Raw genomic sequence first — 18,672 nt, 5'->3', positions numbered from 1 at the left:
AAGAATATAGCAGATTCAACTCTTTATCACATCTTACTCCAAGGCATGCACTTACTTAGAATAAGGGAGGGCAGAACAATATTTAAATTTTCTCTGTTGGTTTGTTGACCTTATAGTTGAAATAATGTAAGTTATTTAGTTGAAATAATGTAAGTAATTTAGTTGAAATAATGTAAGTTAAAAATGTGTGATGTGACACACCGTATAAAATGTGATGACTCTCACCATGGCACAAACATGGTAGGTACTGTCAAGAACTGAGATCTTACCCTAGTTGCAAGCTAACAACTTAGCCTAATGCAGTTTCATGGATACAGGCAGAAGTCATGAGATTTCTTGGGTTGGAGACAAAGGACTTCATTTTTCGTAGCACTGCATGTAACACGAGCATCAGCATATTTGCATCAGCTCCTGGATGTCTGAACACAGTGTGTTACAGGAGAGGAACCCTGAGCTTAGTGAAACCAAATATTTTATAGTGAAGAGTAAGCATTTCTGTCCTTTGCTCTGGAGGGAAACTATCTTGAAAGCTTTTTGTTCTACAAACATCCTTGAAAAGATAGTTTAGGACAAATGACAGTCAGAGCCCTTCTGCTCTCAAGATGTGCAGAAACACAAGAGACCCACGGAGGGGACAGATTTTATTGTGCTGTATCTATATATATATTATAAAAGGCTAATGACCATCCGACCGGCAACTGGCTGGTACCTATGAGGCGCACTGACCACTCAACGCCAGAGCTGCCGAGCTGCGAGCTGCAGTGACTTGGCAGTGGTGATTCTCAGGTGACGCATTCTGGAACCAGAGAGGAGGGAGCCTCCTGATTCCTCGCGATTCCACCTTCAGCCAAGGGGTTATGTTGTTGCTGGGGCATTGTTGGCCCCGAATCTGGTTTACTTCACACTTGCATTTGCGTTCCACACCCTATACAACAGCAACTTTGTAGAGTGCCCTCTCGCACTCTGGGACCCCTTGGGGGATGTCAGAGAGCCAGTTTTGGCCCTATCCCCGCAGGCCAGGCCAAGAACCCCACCTGCCCGAGGGACCCCGTTCACTCTGCAGATGCCCTTCGAGGCACCACCCCAGGTGCTGCCAGCCAGGAAGGGACTGAGGGAGATTAGCTCCAGGGCATGTCTGGCCCATCTTGCCCAGTCCTGCCCCTGCAGGCCACCTTCTAATTAATTTCCTTTCATTGTGCATGAATCCATGCACCGGGTCACTAGTTGTATTATATTTGGAGGAAGGGGACGACAAATAAATGGCTTGCTATAGAGGAAAGAATATGGTTTTGAGCCCTAGCCGGTTTGATTCAGTGGATAGAGCGTCGGCCTGCAGATCAAAGGGTCCCGGGTTCCATTAGATTCTGGTCAAGGGCATGTACCTTGGTTGTAGGCTCCTCCCGGGCCCGAGCGCTGGTCAGGGGCATGCAGGAGGCAACCAATCAATGTGTTTCTCTCACATCGATATTTCTCTCTGTCTTTCCCTGTCTCTTCCACTCTCTCTAAAAATCAATGGGAAAATATCCTCGGATGAGGATAACTAACTAAATAAATAAATCAGTTTGGAGAAGAGGCTTTTGGACTGATAGCTAATAGTGAACCCCAGAACCAGCCTGCAAAGACTAGGGCAGGCACTCTGCTGTAGGGGTGTGGAGCCATAGAAGCAGCCCCCTCCCAGTAAGAAGGACAGTGCTGGGTTGAGCATGACCAGGTATTCTTAGATTTACCCAACAGATCAGTCCTTCCTCTACCTAGAATGTACTCATAAAAGGAAAGAAAACTTCCTCATTGAAACAAGAACTAGGAAAAAGGGATTCATCCCCCTCTTTCATTCATTCATAGTGAGCAAAGAGTGAGTCTTAGAAATAGCCGAGAAAAGAACTATAACACAGCCCACAGATACAAGAAGGACTCAAGTTGCCAAGTCAGGATCTACCCAACTTTCTAGAGAAATATCTAGATTGAGTCCCAGCTTTGCCTCTTAGTAGCTGGAAGGTTTTAGGTAAGTCCTGTAAACTCTCTAATTCTTTACTTCTTGCCTCTAAAATGAGGAAATATCTAATTCCTTGGGAGTTGTGGAGAGAAAATGAGGCAAAGCATGAAAACCTCTTAGCAGAGTCCCTGGAAGTAAATAAGCCCTCTGAAAACAGTAGCTGTGATGATTATTTCTGAGAACCAATCAATAGCTCCTGAAGCAGTTGCTATCATGGAATTCAACAGAGATCAGAACGGTTTCTGCAAAATAATAAAACACTTGGGGAGAGAGGGAGGAGAGGGGGAGAATGGGAAACAGGCCTCTGCAGGCTTAGCTGGTTTGAAAGATTGACTGGAATACTGTCCAGGGTAAATTGGACTGGCCCTTCCCTTCCCCCTACCCACTGTGCCACGGGAAAGACACACACACACACACACACACACACGCACACACACACACACACACCATAGACTAATCAGTATCCAGAGTATGGCATCACTACTCCCTGTTTCCTGGAGAGGATATTGCCTTTATAGAGGTATTCGTTAGGAGAGGCTAGATTTTGCTGTGTAACAAATGACCCCAAAGTCTCAGTGGCTTATAACCACAAAGGTTTACTTCTTACTCAACCCTATCTCCACAATGGGTCAACTGTGTCCCTATTCTAGGACCCACACTGATGAAGCACTCTTTCTCTCTTTGAGAACAATTGCCGGATTTTGTGGCAGAAGGAAAAGAGACATGGTGAACACCATGCTGAGTCTTCAGCTTCTATTCCAACGTGAACACACATCACTTGTGCTAATATTCCATTGGCCAAAGCAAGTCTTATAGCCTCACGTCGGCAGAATTGGGGCACATAATTCTCTTCTGGGGAGATGAAATAGGTAAAGAGTAATCCAGTCTACCACAGTGGACTCCCTCCCCATTCAGACACACTCACTTCCAAAGGGCCTGCCAGCCACAGAGAGCTGTTTATTAGCTGACTGACCCTGAGCCTTCTCTGAGCCTCAGCTTTATACTCTGTGAAATGGAGATAGTAGTACTTGTCCTGTGAGCTTCACAGAGAAGGGATAAGTATAATGCAGATGAGATCACAGGTCTGAATATGGTTTGTAAATGTAAAGTATTACACTCCCATGAGGCGGTCTCATTACTAGTGTGATTTCACAAGAAGAGATAATAAAGGGTTGTGTTTTTTTGTGTGTGTGTGTTTTAAATACATTTTATTGATTTTTTACAGAGAGGAAGAGAGAGGGAGAGAGAGTTAGAAACATCGATGAGAGAGAAACATCAATCAGCTGCCTCCTACACACCTCCTACTGGGGATGTGCTCGCAACCAAGGTACATGACCTTGATCGGAATCGAACCTGGGACTTTCAGTCCGAAGGCCAACGCTCTATCTACTGAGCCAAACCCGGTAGGGCAATAGAGGTTTTTATAGAGTACTTCTCCCTTTCTCTGCCCACAGAAAGGATTTGTTGAGCTTATTAGCACATAACCCAGTATCATGTGCAGCACTTTACTTCACTCAGTCTTCACAATTACATGGCAAAGTAGGGAGCATTATTAATTCCACTTCACAGATGTGATAACAAAGAGTTAAAGTTGCTTGCTCAAGGTCACATAGCTAGAGAATGGTAGACTCAAATCCAGGGCCATATGCTTTGGAGTTGCAACTGCTAATTTTAAAACAAAATAAAAAGAGATGTTCTAAATAAAATAGAAAGACTAGCTAATGTTTAAAAAATAAGTCTTTCAGTGTCTTCAAACCTTGAGTAATCTGGCTCACACTGTAGATACTTTAGCCACTGGGTAAGTTGATGATGACATTTTTGTGGACTGGTATTTTAAATAAATGCTTCCAGGTATAAAGGTTGCTAATGAATTGAGGATGAGAATGGAATAGAAATGGGGTTAATAAAGTACTGAATTGAGAATGAGGGCTTGATTCAACTCATCTGAAACCAGTTGTGTGACCTTGAGTAGGTCACCTCCCCTCGTTGGGCCTCATTTTTCAGATCTATAATGTGGAGAGGTTATATGATCTCAGAGAGCAATCCAGTCCAATGATTTTCAGATGAAGGGACTGCAGAGTCTACCAGGGAGACTCTCAAAGAACAACCACATAGCACTTAATTTCTTGAAGGGTTTTATGGATGGGACTCTTGTTCAAAAACTTTAAAATCAGCTGGATAAGGGAATCTTTAGGTTCTCTCCACTTCTAGGGTCTTTCATGTTTTGTGTTTTCTGATAAGAAAGCTGTGAAATCCACCCAGGAGAGGCCATTTAGTGGTCACATATCACAGTGAACAGGGCACTCACTCATTAGACATCAGCAATTCACTCATCACTGACCAATGACTATGCTTGAACTCGGGCTTCTCTCTCCTGTCCATTGGAGCTCCTCAGTACTCCCTCCCTGTTTTTGTCCTCAGGCCCTCATATTGGCAGGCAGGAAAGGTCAATGGACATCTATAAAATGGGAATGGTGGCCCTTAGTTTATTGGATTGTTGTGAAGGTTAGAAATTTACATAATATCCCACTTCACTGAAGCCCCTAACCCTCATTTTCATTCTTTTTTTTTTTTTTTAATATTTTATTGATTTTTTTACAGAGAGGAAGAGAGAGGGATAGAGAGTTAGAAACATCAATGAGAGAGAAACATCTGATCAGCTGCCTCCTGCACACCCCCTACTGGGGACGTGCCTGCAACCAAGGTACATGCCCTTGGCCGGAATCGAACCTGGGACCCTGGAGTCTGCAGGCCGACGCTCTATCCACTGAGCCAAACCGGTTTCGGCCCTAACCCTCATTTTCATCCCTCTGCTCTCCTGCCAGGGTTTCAGCTACCTCCTTAAGGAGGCCCCTACAGCCTTCAAGGTTGATTCTGAACATTGTTCCTGGTTTCTCTGAGGGGTGGGGAGAGGGAGAATTTTCCCTCTTAGTTCATCTAGTCAAGTAATCAAATTTACGTTAGACAACTTAACAGGATAAAATAACCAAATTTAATTACGTATGTACATATGGGGGTTCCATAAGAATATAGGGCCCCAAGACAAATTAGACACTTGAGGCTTATCTGTCATCTTGAGCTAAGAAGAAAGAGGGTTGTGGTTTGGGACTTCAAAGGGGAGGAAGGCAATTCACAAGGAGATGAAAACAAATGTTTGGTAGATAAATGTTTGCTGGGCTAGCTTTAATGATGGGACACACAGAGGGCTTTGATAAAAGGGGCCTTACTAGATTCCTCCTTGTCTATCACACTTTAGTTCATATTAGACTGTAGTTCTCTATGATGATAGTTTCCTTCCTGGGGCAGATCCTCTATCTAAAATCTTGTAGGCTGTGAGGGGGAGGTCAACGGTATTTCCCGAGTCTTTTCTTTCTTAGAAATAACCAGCTTAAAATAATAAATATCCCCCAAAGGCATATTTTGGGGTGGCAAAACCTCAGGGCTATCTTCTTCCTCTGATGCCTCAGTACAGATGAGGATTTAAATATTTTTAGGGTCCCCAGAACATAGTATCTGTGAGACAAATGAAACTTTTGAGAACAGATAGAAGTAATTTTAATTAATTATTATGCTTAAAAGTCTATCTCTCATCTTTGGTCTTGCCAAAGATCCTTTTCCCCTCCATATATTAAAGAGAAAGTTAAGGAGCAAAGGTAGTGTGAAGGAAGAAGAATTCTTTCTTGCCTTATATTTATTCTGGATGTTACAGGTTTTATGTCTGGTGTCCCCCACCCTGAGCTAAGGAGGAAAGGAGTCATTTGTGTTGGGTTCACTGCTTTATACCTGGTATGAGATGTAAAAACAGAATCAAACAAAAAAATAACGTATTTCATCAATAAATTAACACAGGGTAGCTGGGCTTCACTGAGAACTGACAATAACTGGGGTCAGTGGTTTTCAAAACTGAGAAAACCACTTCCTGCTTCCCCGTTTGTCTAGTCTGGTATTAAAATGAAAAAACTGGCCGAGCCGAGCATTTCTGATGTGCTCCACAAGGGGGTGTAACAGGCCCACACCGGGCCAGCTCCACAGCAGAAGTCCTGGCCCTGGTCATTGGTCCCATTGTGTTGCTCACGCAAATCTGGTTCCACAGCAGTATTTCCTCAGTTCATTTTTTAGTTCCTCTCTTTTCCTGACCCAGGAAGAAGTAGAGAAGCTTTTGAAGTCAGGTGGGCTTGGATTAAAATCCTGGGTTCTGTCATTTGCTGAGATATTGGCATTTTGAGCTATTGTATTAATAAGTGGTAACTTACTCCCAAAGCCAGGGAATTACAGAATTATAGACTCTTGGTGCAAGAAAGGACTTTTCAAGATCGTCCAGTAGAGCCCCCACATTTCACAGATGAGGGACACTGAAGTCTCTGAGCACTTGAGCCTGTGCTCTCAGCTACACACAGCTGCCTTCTTAGAAATGCATAGACAAAAGAGCATTTGCAGTGACTGACTGAATGAATGAATGAATGAAAATGTAAGTCCTTTAACCAACAAGCATGTGCCTTCTTTTAGAAAAGGACTTTGCATCCAGAAAAAAACACAGGCTGCTGTATTTATCATCCAGCTTTAGCAGTGACTAACTTGAGCAAGTTACTTGACTTCTTGTGCCTCAGTTTCCTCATCTCAATGGGGAAAAGGGTAGAAATTGGGGATATTAACAGTACTTACCTCAAAGGGTGTTGTGAGGATCCAATGAGCTCATACATAAAGTGCTCAGCTCAGTGCCTGGCACCTAGGAGGCAAGGTATAGATGTTAGTTCTTATCTAGGTCATGTCACCTTTCCGAGCTTGTGCTCACATCTATAGAGTGATTTTACATATCATTATGGATGGCACAACCTCAGCAAAGAAACTTGCTCATGATAATGATATAAAATACAATCCTACCTAATAATAGACAAATATGCAAATTGACCGTACCTTCGCTATGCCCATGATTGGCCAGGAGGCGCGGGGGGCGGGACTCGGGGGGGCTGGGGTAGCTGATTGGGCGGGCGGGACGCTGAGCTGCGTCGCCAGCAGTGGCACGAGCTCAGCGTCTGCGCCATGGCTGTGCTGTGGCACAAAAGGGGCCTCTGGGGCAGCGAGCTGACATCCTACCGCGCAGACCATCAAAAGCGGGGGAGCTGGGTGCCTGTCCGCTCAGGCAGCAGGTTTTCAGAAGCCTCCACCACGCCGGAGGCTTCTGAAAGGCCTGGTGCACCAGCGATCGAAAGGGAAAGCGTGGGAGCTGGATGCCTTTCCGCTCAGGCACCAGGCCTTTCAGAAGCCTCCGGCATGGCGGAGGCTTCTGAAAGGCCTGGTGCCCCAGCGATCGAAAGGGAAAGCGTGGGAGCTGGATGCCTTTCCGCTCAGGCACCAGGCCTTTCAGAAGCCTCCAGCACCTGGTGCACCAGCGGACAGGCACCCAGCTCCCCATGATCGAAAGCGAAAGCGTGTAGGGGACCCTACACATGCATGATTCAATCATGCACTGGGCCTCTAGTCTATATATAAAACCCTAATATGCAAATAGACCAAACAGCAGAATAACCAAACAACCGGTCGCTATGATGTGCGCTTACCACCAGGGGGTGACGCAGAACATGGTAGGCAACAGCCGCGGTGGGATGGTGGAGCAGGTGAGCGGGGGTGGGGGAGGAGGCGCCAGACCATGGTGGGGTTCTGGTCGCTGTCATCAGGGCGAGCCTCTGGTGGTTACTGAAAATTCTTTGCTCCCACATGCCATGGTCCCACCTGCTGCCAGCACCGGCCCCACTCACACCCGCTGCTGGTGCCCCGCGCTGGCCCCGATCTCTTGGCACTGTCAGCTGGTGCAAGCAGCGGCTGCCAGCCCCGATTGCCCCTCAGGACTTCACCTCTCCCTGCTCCTGAGGGGTGATTGGGGCCAGCAGCTGCCGCTCCCACCCACTAGCGGCACCAGAACCTTTGCTTGCACCCACACACCAGTCCCGAGCTTGGTGCTGTCAGCAGGTGCAAGTGGCAGCTGCCAGTCCTGATCACCCCTGAGGGCTTATCCACATCCCCCTGCTCCTGAGGGGCAATCGAGGCAGCAGCCACTGCTTGCACGTGCTGACGGCACCGGCCCCACTCGCACCCACTGCTGGCACCGGCCACAATGGCTCCATGCCATTGGCGGGTGCGAGCATGGCCGGCGCCTTAAGTGTGTGAGAGCAGCACTGGCAGGAGCGGGGCTGCCAGCAGACAGAGGACCAAGGGGCCATGGTGGGAGGAGCTGTGTTGGGGTGTGGAGGATGGGCCAAGACCCGTCCCTGTGACCACTGCAGCTGCCGCAGCCCAGAGTTCCTTTCAAGGGGCACGAATTCATGCACTGGGCCCCTTGTGTATAAGTGTTACTGTATCCTTTTCCATGAGGTAAAGAAAGCTCTTCACAACCTCCCACCCCTCTTTGCTACTGCAATAGTTGAGATCTTATGTCTTTTCTCCCCTGGACTACTGCAATGGAGTCTGCACCTTGGGAGGAAATGAGCAATACCATGTGGCTGGAGACTCAGCTCCAACTGGTGCCCTTGCTGGGCTCCAGCCAATTGCTGCTAGGAAGGCATATCGGTTCCTTGTATTAGTTTCCAACAGCTGCTGTAACAAAGTACCACAAACTTGGTAGATCAAAACAACAGAAATGTATTCTCCCATGGTTCTAGAAGTTAGAAATCTGAAATCAAGGTGTGGACAGGGTCCTGTACCCCCTGAGGTTGGGGAGAATCCTTCCTTGCCTCTTCTAGTGTCTGCTGGTGGCCATCAATCTGTGTTCCTTGGTTTACAGCTGCATCATTGCAGTCCCTGCTTCTGTCATCAGCCACATGGCATCCTCCCTCTTGTGAGTTCTTATCCCTTCTCTTCTTATAAGGACGTTATTGATATAGGATTAATGGCCTATCCTATTCCAGTATTTATATCCTAATTCTCTCTGCAAAGACCCTATTTCCAAATAAGGTTGAATTCACAGGTACCAAGGATTAGGACTTAAACATTTCATGGGGGAGGGGGTGTTAAGGGGAGGAGCACAAGACAACCCACAACATTTGTTAAAAGATTTTTTTTAAAAAAATGTAAATTTAATGAGCTCTTCCAATGTATTAATATTTTATTTGCATATAAGGTATATTAATAATTATATTGATTTATTTTGTTGATTACATAAAGTTAATGCATTTATAATTATAAACAATATATTATATGAATTCTAATCCCATTAATAAATTATTAATAAAACAAATTGTTTGAATTAATTTTATAATTTATTATAATGAATCAAAACATTTCTGTGGACCTGAAAGGCCCTTAGGCCATCACTTTTCAACCCTGGCTTCATGGACTATCAGGGTTGCTTTTCTATAAAGCAAAGATGGTAATGTTATGCCCTCCATGATGGCGAACAGCTGTCAGCAATAGCTGACAAAAACATCCTACCAGCTACATCTCCCCAAACCCCCTGGTGGAGCCTGTGCTCAGGGGTAGCTCCCCTGGCTGAACCTGACCTGGAGCAGACCTTCACTGCCAGGCTTATGAGTTTTCTCCAGAAACAGTCTCCATTTCCCCAACTCTCCACCCCCAACAACCCACCCCCCTGTTTTCTCTGCTACTCACTCCAGGCCCAGTTCAAAAGCCACCTTCCTCTCTGAACCCTGCCAGGCATCATAGTGTCTCCCACAGGGTTCCACAGTACCTTGCTTCTGCATTTTGCAACACTCTGGTTTTCCGGGTATCACAGTGAGGTTTTACTAGTCACTGCTTCTCAGGAACTTTACCTTGGTTGTTGTATTAGTTTGTCAGGGCTGTGACAAAGATTCTTTGCTTGAACAAACTTCAATCAAGGTTCTTCTGGGGAACTTTGTGCACTTCCTTATAAAAACGAATTTCAGCAAGAATTCTTCTAAGTCAGTTTAACCCAAACCCTTGACCCTTGATATCCGATCACCCTCAGTATCTAGTCAGGTTCTTCATCCTCTCCCGTTTCTCAAGTGATGTCTGTCTTTAGCAAAAATCCTGTTAGGTCAATTTAGCAAGAACTCCCCCTTACCTATGATGTATTCTTTTAGTAATTTTCCATCCACTGACTCCACCCTGCTCCCTGGCTGTAAATTCCCACTCGCCCATGCTGTATTTGGAGTGGAGCTCAATCTTTCTCCCCCAATTCTCCCTGTGTGTCCTGCATTTCCTCTTTCTCTAAAGACACCACTCATATTGGATTAGGTCCACCCACATGATCTTATTTTAGCTGAATTTCCTCTTTAAAGATCCTGTCTCCAAATACAGTCATATTCTGAGATATTGGGAATAGGACTTCAACATGAATTTTGGGTGGTATAATTTAGCCCATAACAGTCATTTCTTTAAAAAATGTTAATAACCCAAATAATATAGAAACTTGTTATTATTGCCTCCAACAATACAGGTAAATTTAGCTAAAGTCATCCTTTCCCCACCCCACTCCACCCAACTGCTAATACTGCTACCAGACTGTTGCTAGCCTCTGCAAATATGGTGAACTCACATAAAGATGCAGTTGATTTTTCTTTTACATAAATAACATTGTAGTGTCCATACTGTTTTGCAAATCCTCTTCTTCATTATTTTAAATGTGTATATTCACCCGCCCTTGCTCAGACCCAGAGTTTAGCTATGGCTAAGTATGTTCAGAGCATTTGTTTGAATATTGAAAAGAATCAAGGCATGGAATATAAATCCACTAGTGAGTTTGGTAGCAGTCACCTAATATCACAGGGCCTCATTTTTCTTGAGTGTAAAATGGAGAACATTAATTATAATACTCATCTCCTCCAGTCCTCAATTGATCAATTAGAGATTATATCCTTGTTCAAAAAGAGACAATGGGCCCAAAATGGAGTCACTTATGCTAAGTCCACGTCACCAAACTGAGACTTAATACCTAGCCTAATTGTAGTTTCAACCTCTCCCAGGAATATAATCTTAACTGGTCAGTCTGGAATTTCCTGGTCAGCACTAGTGAGATAATTCACCTGATAGACCCCCTTTATCTTGCTTGAAATAATCCTTTCTTTTGAGTTCCTTGTGCCCCGCCCCCCCCCCCCCCCCCCCCCAACCCACACACATCTTTCTGCCTTTAAAAACCTTTCCTTTTCTGTAGCTCTTTGGAGCTCCTTTCTATTTGCCAAATGGGATGCTATCTGATTCATGAATCGTTGAATAAAGCCAAATAGATCTTTAAATTTACTCAGTTGAATTTTTATTTAACACCCTTCACTATAATACTCAACCAGCATTGTCAACAGGAAGTCCAATGTCTTTATTCAGTTTCATTTCCTTGATATTTCTGAGAATCTGGGGAATGTTTCCATTTTCCATAAAACCCATCCTGATGGGAGCTAACATCTGTTGACCAGGCCGCTCGTCTGAGGGTCTGTCTGCTCTCTCTGTTCTTCTTTACCCAGACTCCTAGCTCTCAGTTCCCCAAAGCACACCTAATACCAGAAGGTTCAGCTTAAAGTATTTTACCACAGCCTTCCTGATGGCATCATTATCCTCCCCCTCATTATTACCTCTCAGAGAAGCCTGGGGGGTAGGTCCTGTCAGCGTTTCCCTTTTGCAGGTGAGGACTCACAGAATCAAAGAGGTTGAGGAACTTTCCCAAGTTCACTCAGCTAATGGGTGGGAGAGCCAGGCCCAAAGCATTTTCCAGCGTTTGGCTAGTTATCAGTGGTGGAACCACAGCTCATTTAAGCTGTTTCACACAAAAGTATTAAAGTAACTGAACCACATAGTGAGATAGTATTCTATTTTCAGTTATCTTCCATTCCTTCTGATTCAATCGAGGAAAGCCTCAGGTGTTTCCAATACCCTTTGAAAAGTGCTCTAATGTACCAGTCTCCCTTTCTAACACAGTAAGAGCAGGCAACAGTATCTAGCTGGAGTTTAATGACATTGTTTTGTTTTCCTTCTATTTACTTTTATGGAAACAAGGTTGGTTTCCCATATAAATGCTCTATAAAAATATATTTAAGTTATTAAAAGTGAGTAGATTTACAGAACAGTATTAAGTCAACAATAGTATGGTTAGTTCATTAAAATGGCCAAAAAACTGTGAGGTTTGGGGCCTCAAGGCTGGGGAATAGTAATAAGGAGGAACTTAAGACAGGATGCCAGAATCCATTGCCTGGCCTGGCCTCTTCAGTCCCCAGGGGTCACCTCTCTCCTCAGTTCCTGGCAGGGACCCCTAGGCCCCAGAAAAGCCAGTTAACATCTAAATACTCCAGACCCACCAGGAGTGTAGCCTTTCCTTTATGCTGCCTTATTGTCCTAAATTTCTCCATTTCAAGGAGGTGAGGGGTTCCATCTCTCTTTGCATAATAAAAATCACTGGCACGTTTCTCTTAAACAAAAAAAGAGCAGCCAGTTTTCTCCTTAAATGCAATTAAATGACAGGCAGCTTTGCCAAGGTGATCCTTTAGGTCCATTAAAGACCTGGCAGAGCATTAGGTCCTAAGAACAGTCTCCCAACAGGGAGGGGTTTGCTCCTCCCTGCTCTGAGAGAAAACTCTTCCTAAAGCCGTGATCAGCAAACTTAGGCTCACGAGCCACATGCGGCTCTTTGGCCCCTTGAGTGTGGCTCTTCCACAAAATACCACGGCCTGGGCGAGTCTATTTTGAAGAAGTGGCGTTAGAAGAAGTTTAAGTTTAAAAAATTTGGCTCTCAAAAGAAATTTCAATCATTGTACTGTTGATATTTGGCTCTGTTGGCTAATGAGTTTGCTGACCACTGTCCTAAAGCATGGCTCTGACCTTGGCCTTGGCATCTTCTCTTCAAACATGCCAGTTTTTCTTGGGCCAGTCTCCTTGGCTTGGCATTCGAGGCCCTTCACAATCAGTTTAGTAAGGTGAGGTGAAAAGCACATTGGGCCAGGACTCTGGATACCGGGGTTCTGGTGCTAGAGTGAGCCCTAATTGCAGGGTGACCTCTGTGGGTTCTGTTTAACCATCAGTAGAAAGAAGGGATTGGTTTAGACGAGTCTTTTCTAGAGCTGACATTTTGTGGACTGTGGCTTGAGCCTAAATTAATTGACCAGCTCAAGATCTAAGAGGCTGAAAGAGCCAGAGCTGCGGTCCAGCTCTCAGACTTGACCATACCCAGCCCAGCCACAGGGAGGACTTTGATGCTTTGCCATTTCAAATTGTTTTATGCCTGCGGCATCCCATGTCAGGAAAACACAGGTCTGCTGGGAATTAAGCTGGCCTCCTGGCTTCCCAATGGGTCTTCTTATGTAAATAATCAGCCAAAAAGCCCTATAGGTTGAGGAAGCTGCTTGCACTTGATCCCTCTTAACACTCCTCCCATCCCAAATGACTGGTTTCAGCAAGTTTTCTGTCTTATCTTTTAAAAAGGAAGATAGGTGCTTTTAAAACTTGCCAGAGCCCTAGCTGGTTTGGTTCAGTGGATAGAGCGTTGGCCTGTGGACTGAAGGGTTCTGAGTTTGATTCCAGTCAAGGGCACATGCTGGGGTTGCGGGCTCAATCCCCAGTAGGATGAGTGCAGGAGGCAGCCAATCAATGATTTTCTCTAATCATTGATGTTTCTATCTCTCCTTCTCTCTTCCTCTCTGATATCAATAAAAAAATATATTTTTAATAAAACTTGCTAGAAAACAGATGTTCAGCATAAAATATTTGGACAATATAGAAATGTACGAAGTAGAGTAAAAGTCAACTGAAAATATTATCTGCTTACCCCTGTCTGAGTGATCCTTCATAAACATTTTTGTGTTCATACTCCTAGTCTTTCTCTAAGAAATGCAGGGTGGGGCAAAAATAGGTTTACAGTTGTGAGTACGTGAAACAGAGTTTATTCTTGTGTTATTATTTACTCTTATATTATTTTCCATAGGAACAACTGTAAACCTACTTTTGCACACCCTGTATAAAGACATATCCTACATAATAGAAAACTAACATGCAAATCAACCAAATGGGGGAACAACCGGTTGCTATGACACGCACTGACCACCAGGGGGCAGACGCTCAATGCAGGAGCTGCCCCCTGGTGGTCAGTGCGCTTCCACAGGGGGAGTGCCCCTCAGCCAGAAGCCAGGTTCTCGGCTGGTGAGCCTCTCCCACCTCCACGGCAGCGCTAAGGATGTCCGACTGCCTACTTCTCTCGGCCTGTGAAAGGGTGCATGACTTGCCCAATGTCACATAGCTAGAAGTGGGGAAGCCAGAATTCAAATCCCTAACTACTATCTTATATCATTATTTATGTATCCGTCTTTCCACTGATGGACATTTGGGTTGTTTCCAGTGTTTTTCTATGATGAACATTGCAATGAATATTTTTATATCATTTTCCACTTCTCAGAATTTGAAGTGGAATAGGTGGGTCCAAGACTTAGTATATTTTACAAAGATGTGACCAAATTGCCCTTCGAAAGGTGGAATCAATTTACACTTCCACCAGTAACCAGCTTAGGCAACTTTATTTCCCTATCTTTGCCAATAATGAATAGTATCTATCTTTTCAATACTTGCCACTCAGATAGTTAAAATAGGATTTATTTTTACCCCAATGATTCTTTAGGACTCTTTTAGAAGAATAATCATCAGTGCCAGAGGTCACTTTGCCTCTCACCCCCAGTAGAACTTTGAACTCAGAGCAAAGTGCTGGGTGGGGAAGGGGCCAGTCCAAAGTCATCTAGACTTCTAGGGGCAGACCTGGGACTCCCCTCAGGGTTTTCTGACTTCTTTCTGAAATAAATAAAGCCTTTCCTTGAGCTCCCCTGTGACCAGAGTTGTTTTCCATCCGAATACTAGTGGAGGGACGGGAATCCATCAGAAGGAAGCTCTTCTTTGGCTTAGTCACTCACTGGAGATGATATAATTAGCTAAGTCACTTAAAAAAAATTTTTTTTAAATGTCTACCTCATCACCAATGGACAAGCACTTAAACATTAAAAAAAAGTCAAATAAATAAATGGACTACACGAGTAGTAAATTAGTTCTATGATTTTTAAAACGAATCATGCAAGTTTAACAAAGTTGACTAACATGTCTACATAGCAAACAACAACAAGCCACTACAAATGAGTTTGAAAGACAAGAGGAGAATGTACATGACATCCCACTTTTTTAAACAAACAAAAGTGTACCAGACATTAGTTAGGCATTCACCAACTTTTAGACCAATTATAGGATTAAAAAAGATAATGCCTGTGAATGTGGTTTATTCAAAGGCACTTCATCAAAGTTGGCACAGTTGTCACACTGTCATCATGACCTTTATGATTGTTTTCTAGTGATGAAGCCAACATCTATGTCGTAAAGCAACAGATACTGTTGCAGGTATGAAGGGGGCTATAGAGGTGTAGGCCAATCACTTTTCCTCACAAGAGGAGGAGCCCAGGTTTTGAAACTACCTAGGATCTGAATCCTGCCGTTGCTGGCATTTACCAGTCCTTTGACAAGATACTTGACAGGTCAAATCCTATCTTCTCATTAGCAAAATGGGGCTAATGATACACCTGTCTCAAAATGTTTTTAAGGAATCAATAAGATGATGAATGTGGACTGCCTGGCACAGAGCCACTTATTAAAGTGTTCCATTCCCATTCCCTTCTCTGAGAACTCACAGAGATTTCCTGGACTCGCCAATTCATTCATTCAACAAGATTTATCTTGTACCTGTGCATACTGGGTACACCGCAAATGTTGAGGAGACCAGTGTAAATATGAGAGAGGCCGTCTCTGCCCTCCTGGAGTTTACAATCTGATGAGGACTTTAGATACAGAACAGATAACTTGGCAAAAATGAATTATTTATAGTTGAAGGAGAGCTATGAAGAAAAGAAACCCAGAGTGTAGCAGGAGTCTTGGGAATGTTCTATAAAGACCTCTGAGGAAGGGATATGAGGGTTGGGGGCAGTTAGCAACTGGTCACAGCTGAGGGAAGCCCTGGTAAGGCCTGAACAGGACAAACCAGGGTTAGCCCTGGAGAAACCAAAGAAGGATCAGTGTGGCTGGAGCCTGGGCAGAGTGTTTCCAGCTCAGGAATTCTGGCTCTGGCATCCCAGAGAGGAGTCCATCCCACCTTTAGTCCAGGCATTCTAAAGGGGCAGGAACTCAGAATTTCTGAGGTGACCTGGTCTATCTGGGATTTTATAGGTGCTTCCAGAAATTCAGATGCAACCTGATGTCTACTGTACCACTATAAACAGGAATTGGACAGCTGGCCCCAAGTTCTTGGTCCTAACCTGATGCAATCAGTCGCTCTCCTTTGCCAAATCTATCCTTTTTTTTTTTTTTTTTTTTTTTTTTAGAATTTGTCTGTGTTGTAATCATTGGCTTGTATGTCTTCTTCCACTATCGTTTGAGCTCCCTGTAAGAAGAGAATGTGTCTCTCTCCTCCCTCTGTCCTTAGCTCCTGGCACAGACCTGGCACATTTGAAGTGCTGCTGATTGTATGTTTGTTGAATGAATAATAAATGATGCTTTGCAAAGATTTACTCATTTGATCTTAGGTAACTCTTATCTCCCATTACGAGCTATGTTTTATTGAACATCTACTATGTGCCAGACATATTACTAATGTTATTTCAATAATTTGCTTTTTGGAGATTGGCATTATTTTGCCTCTATTTTCTCCTCAGCCTTATATGTTGAAGAAATCCAGATAATGAGAAAAATTGAAAGAACAGTACAATAGCCCTAACTGGTTTGGCTCAGTGGATAGAGCGTCGGCCTACAGACTGAAGGGTCCCGGGTTGGATGCCAGTCAAGGGCACATGCCCGGGTTTCGGGGTTGACAGGAGGCAGTCGATCAATGATTCTCTCCCATTGTTGATGTTTCTATCTCTCTCCCTCTCCCTTCCTCTCTCAAATCAATAAAAATATATTTTTTAAAAAGAAAGAACAGTACAATAAACAACCTTACATCCTTCATCTAGATTTGCTAATTTTGCCACAGTTGCTTTATTTCTGTGTACTGTATGTACGTACACACACACACACACACACACACACACACACACGCCTTCTTTTCCTGAATCATCTGAAAGTTGCTGGTATGGTATCTGTTTACCTCTAAAATCATTAGTACAGCTGAAACCGGTTTGGCTCAGTGGATAGAGCGTCGGTCTGCGGACTGAAGGGTCCCAGGTTCGATTCCGGTCGAGGGCATGTACATTGGTTGCGGGCACATCCCCAGTAGGGGGTGTGCAGGAGGCAGCTGGTCGATGTTTCTCTCTCATCGGTGTTTCTAGCTCTCTATCCCTCTCTCTTCCTCTCTGTAAAAAATCAATAAAATATATTTTAAAAAAATAAAATAAAAAAATAATAAAATAAAATCATTAGCACATATCTCCTAAGAATAAGAATACTTTTCTACATAATCATAATGTTATTGTCACATTCAATAAATATAAGATTAATGCAATAATACCTAAAAACAGTTAATGTTTACATTTCTTTGATTGGCCTGATTATGTTCTTTTATAACTTTTCAGTTTTCATCCAGCAGTATAAGAAGGATTTAATTTCCATGTTTCTTTAGTGTCCATTGGTCTGGAACATCCCCCCCCCCCCCTTTTTTTTGTCTTTCCTGACATTGGCATTTTTGAAGAGTCCAGGGCAGTTGTTTATAAAATATTTCACAATTTGAGTTTGTCAAATGTCTCCTCATTATTCAATCAGTTCATACGTTTTTGGGCAAAATGCTATTTAGATGATGCCATGTCTTTCTAGTGCATCCCATCGGAAGGCATGTTATCAGCCCTCCCATTATTGGCAATGACCTTGTCGGTGTTTTTGGGCAAGTGACTTCACCTTGTTGAATCCTTGACGTTTCCATCCGTAAAAAGGATTCATTCATATCAACTGCTTAGTCTAGTGTCAGACACATGTTAAATGCTCAATAAATGAAAGCTACCTTTGCCAACAGTGTGTTATTATTTAAATCTGGGAAAATTCTGTTATTCAGTGGATTAAGGGGATAGAAACAATGAATTTGGTTTTGAAGATGCAGATCTAGCTCTGTGACCTTGAACAGTTCTTGTCTTCATTCTGATGAACTTCATTTCCCTCACCTGTAAGTCAGGGCTCAGAATCCCTACCCTGCAAACTTCATAGCATCATTCAACAGGTTGCAGGAGTATCTACTATGTGCAGAGTAATCACAGTCCTAACGCTAAAAGCAAAGAGTGAACGTTGCTGTTCTCCTCCTTTAACACATGGTTAATTGGCATTTCAGAGCCAAAGCATAGCAAAGCAGCGACTCTATCCAGCCCTCCCTGACCTCTATGCCTGTCCTCTTTCCTTTAGGTCACAGTGTCGGAAGAGCAAAGGAGCATTAGATGTGAAAACGCTCCATGAAGCTGCAGAGCCCTATAAAGGTAAAAGGGTGTTTCATCAGCCTAATTACATTCCTTCTATGGAAAATGTAACAGAGGACAGCAGGAGACTTTGGGTACATTTTTTTCTTCCTTTCAATTCTTGAGATAATTCATGAGAGTCTTAGGTTGATGTCATTTACCAAGGACTCCTCCTATATTCAAATAATTACTAGGTGAAGGTAGCAGAGATCCAGCCAGCCCAGAATCAAATCTTCAATTGAAGAAAGCTAATTAGAAAAGCTTTCTGAAGTTGTAATTCATTTAGGACACTATTTTGAAGAAGACCCAGAAATGGCACAGGTTATTCCCACT

Source organism: Eptesicus fuscus, chromosome 15 (assembly GCF_027574615.1).
Source record: "Eptesicus fuscus isolate TK198812 chromosome 15, DD_ASM_mEF_20220401, whole genome shotgun sequence".
Taxonomy (NCBI): domain Eukaryota; kingdom Metazoa; phylum Chordata; class Mammalia; order Chiroptera; family Vespertilionidae; genus Eptesicus; species Eptesicus fuscus.
The sequence above is the reverse complement of the archived record's forward strand: the minus strand, read 5'-3'. Positions refer to the sequence as shown.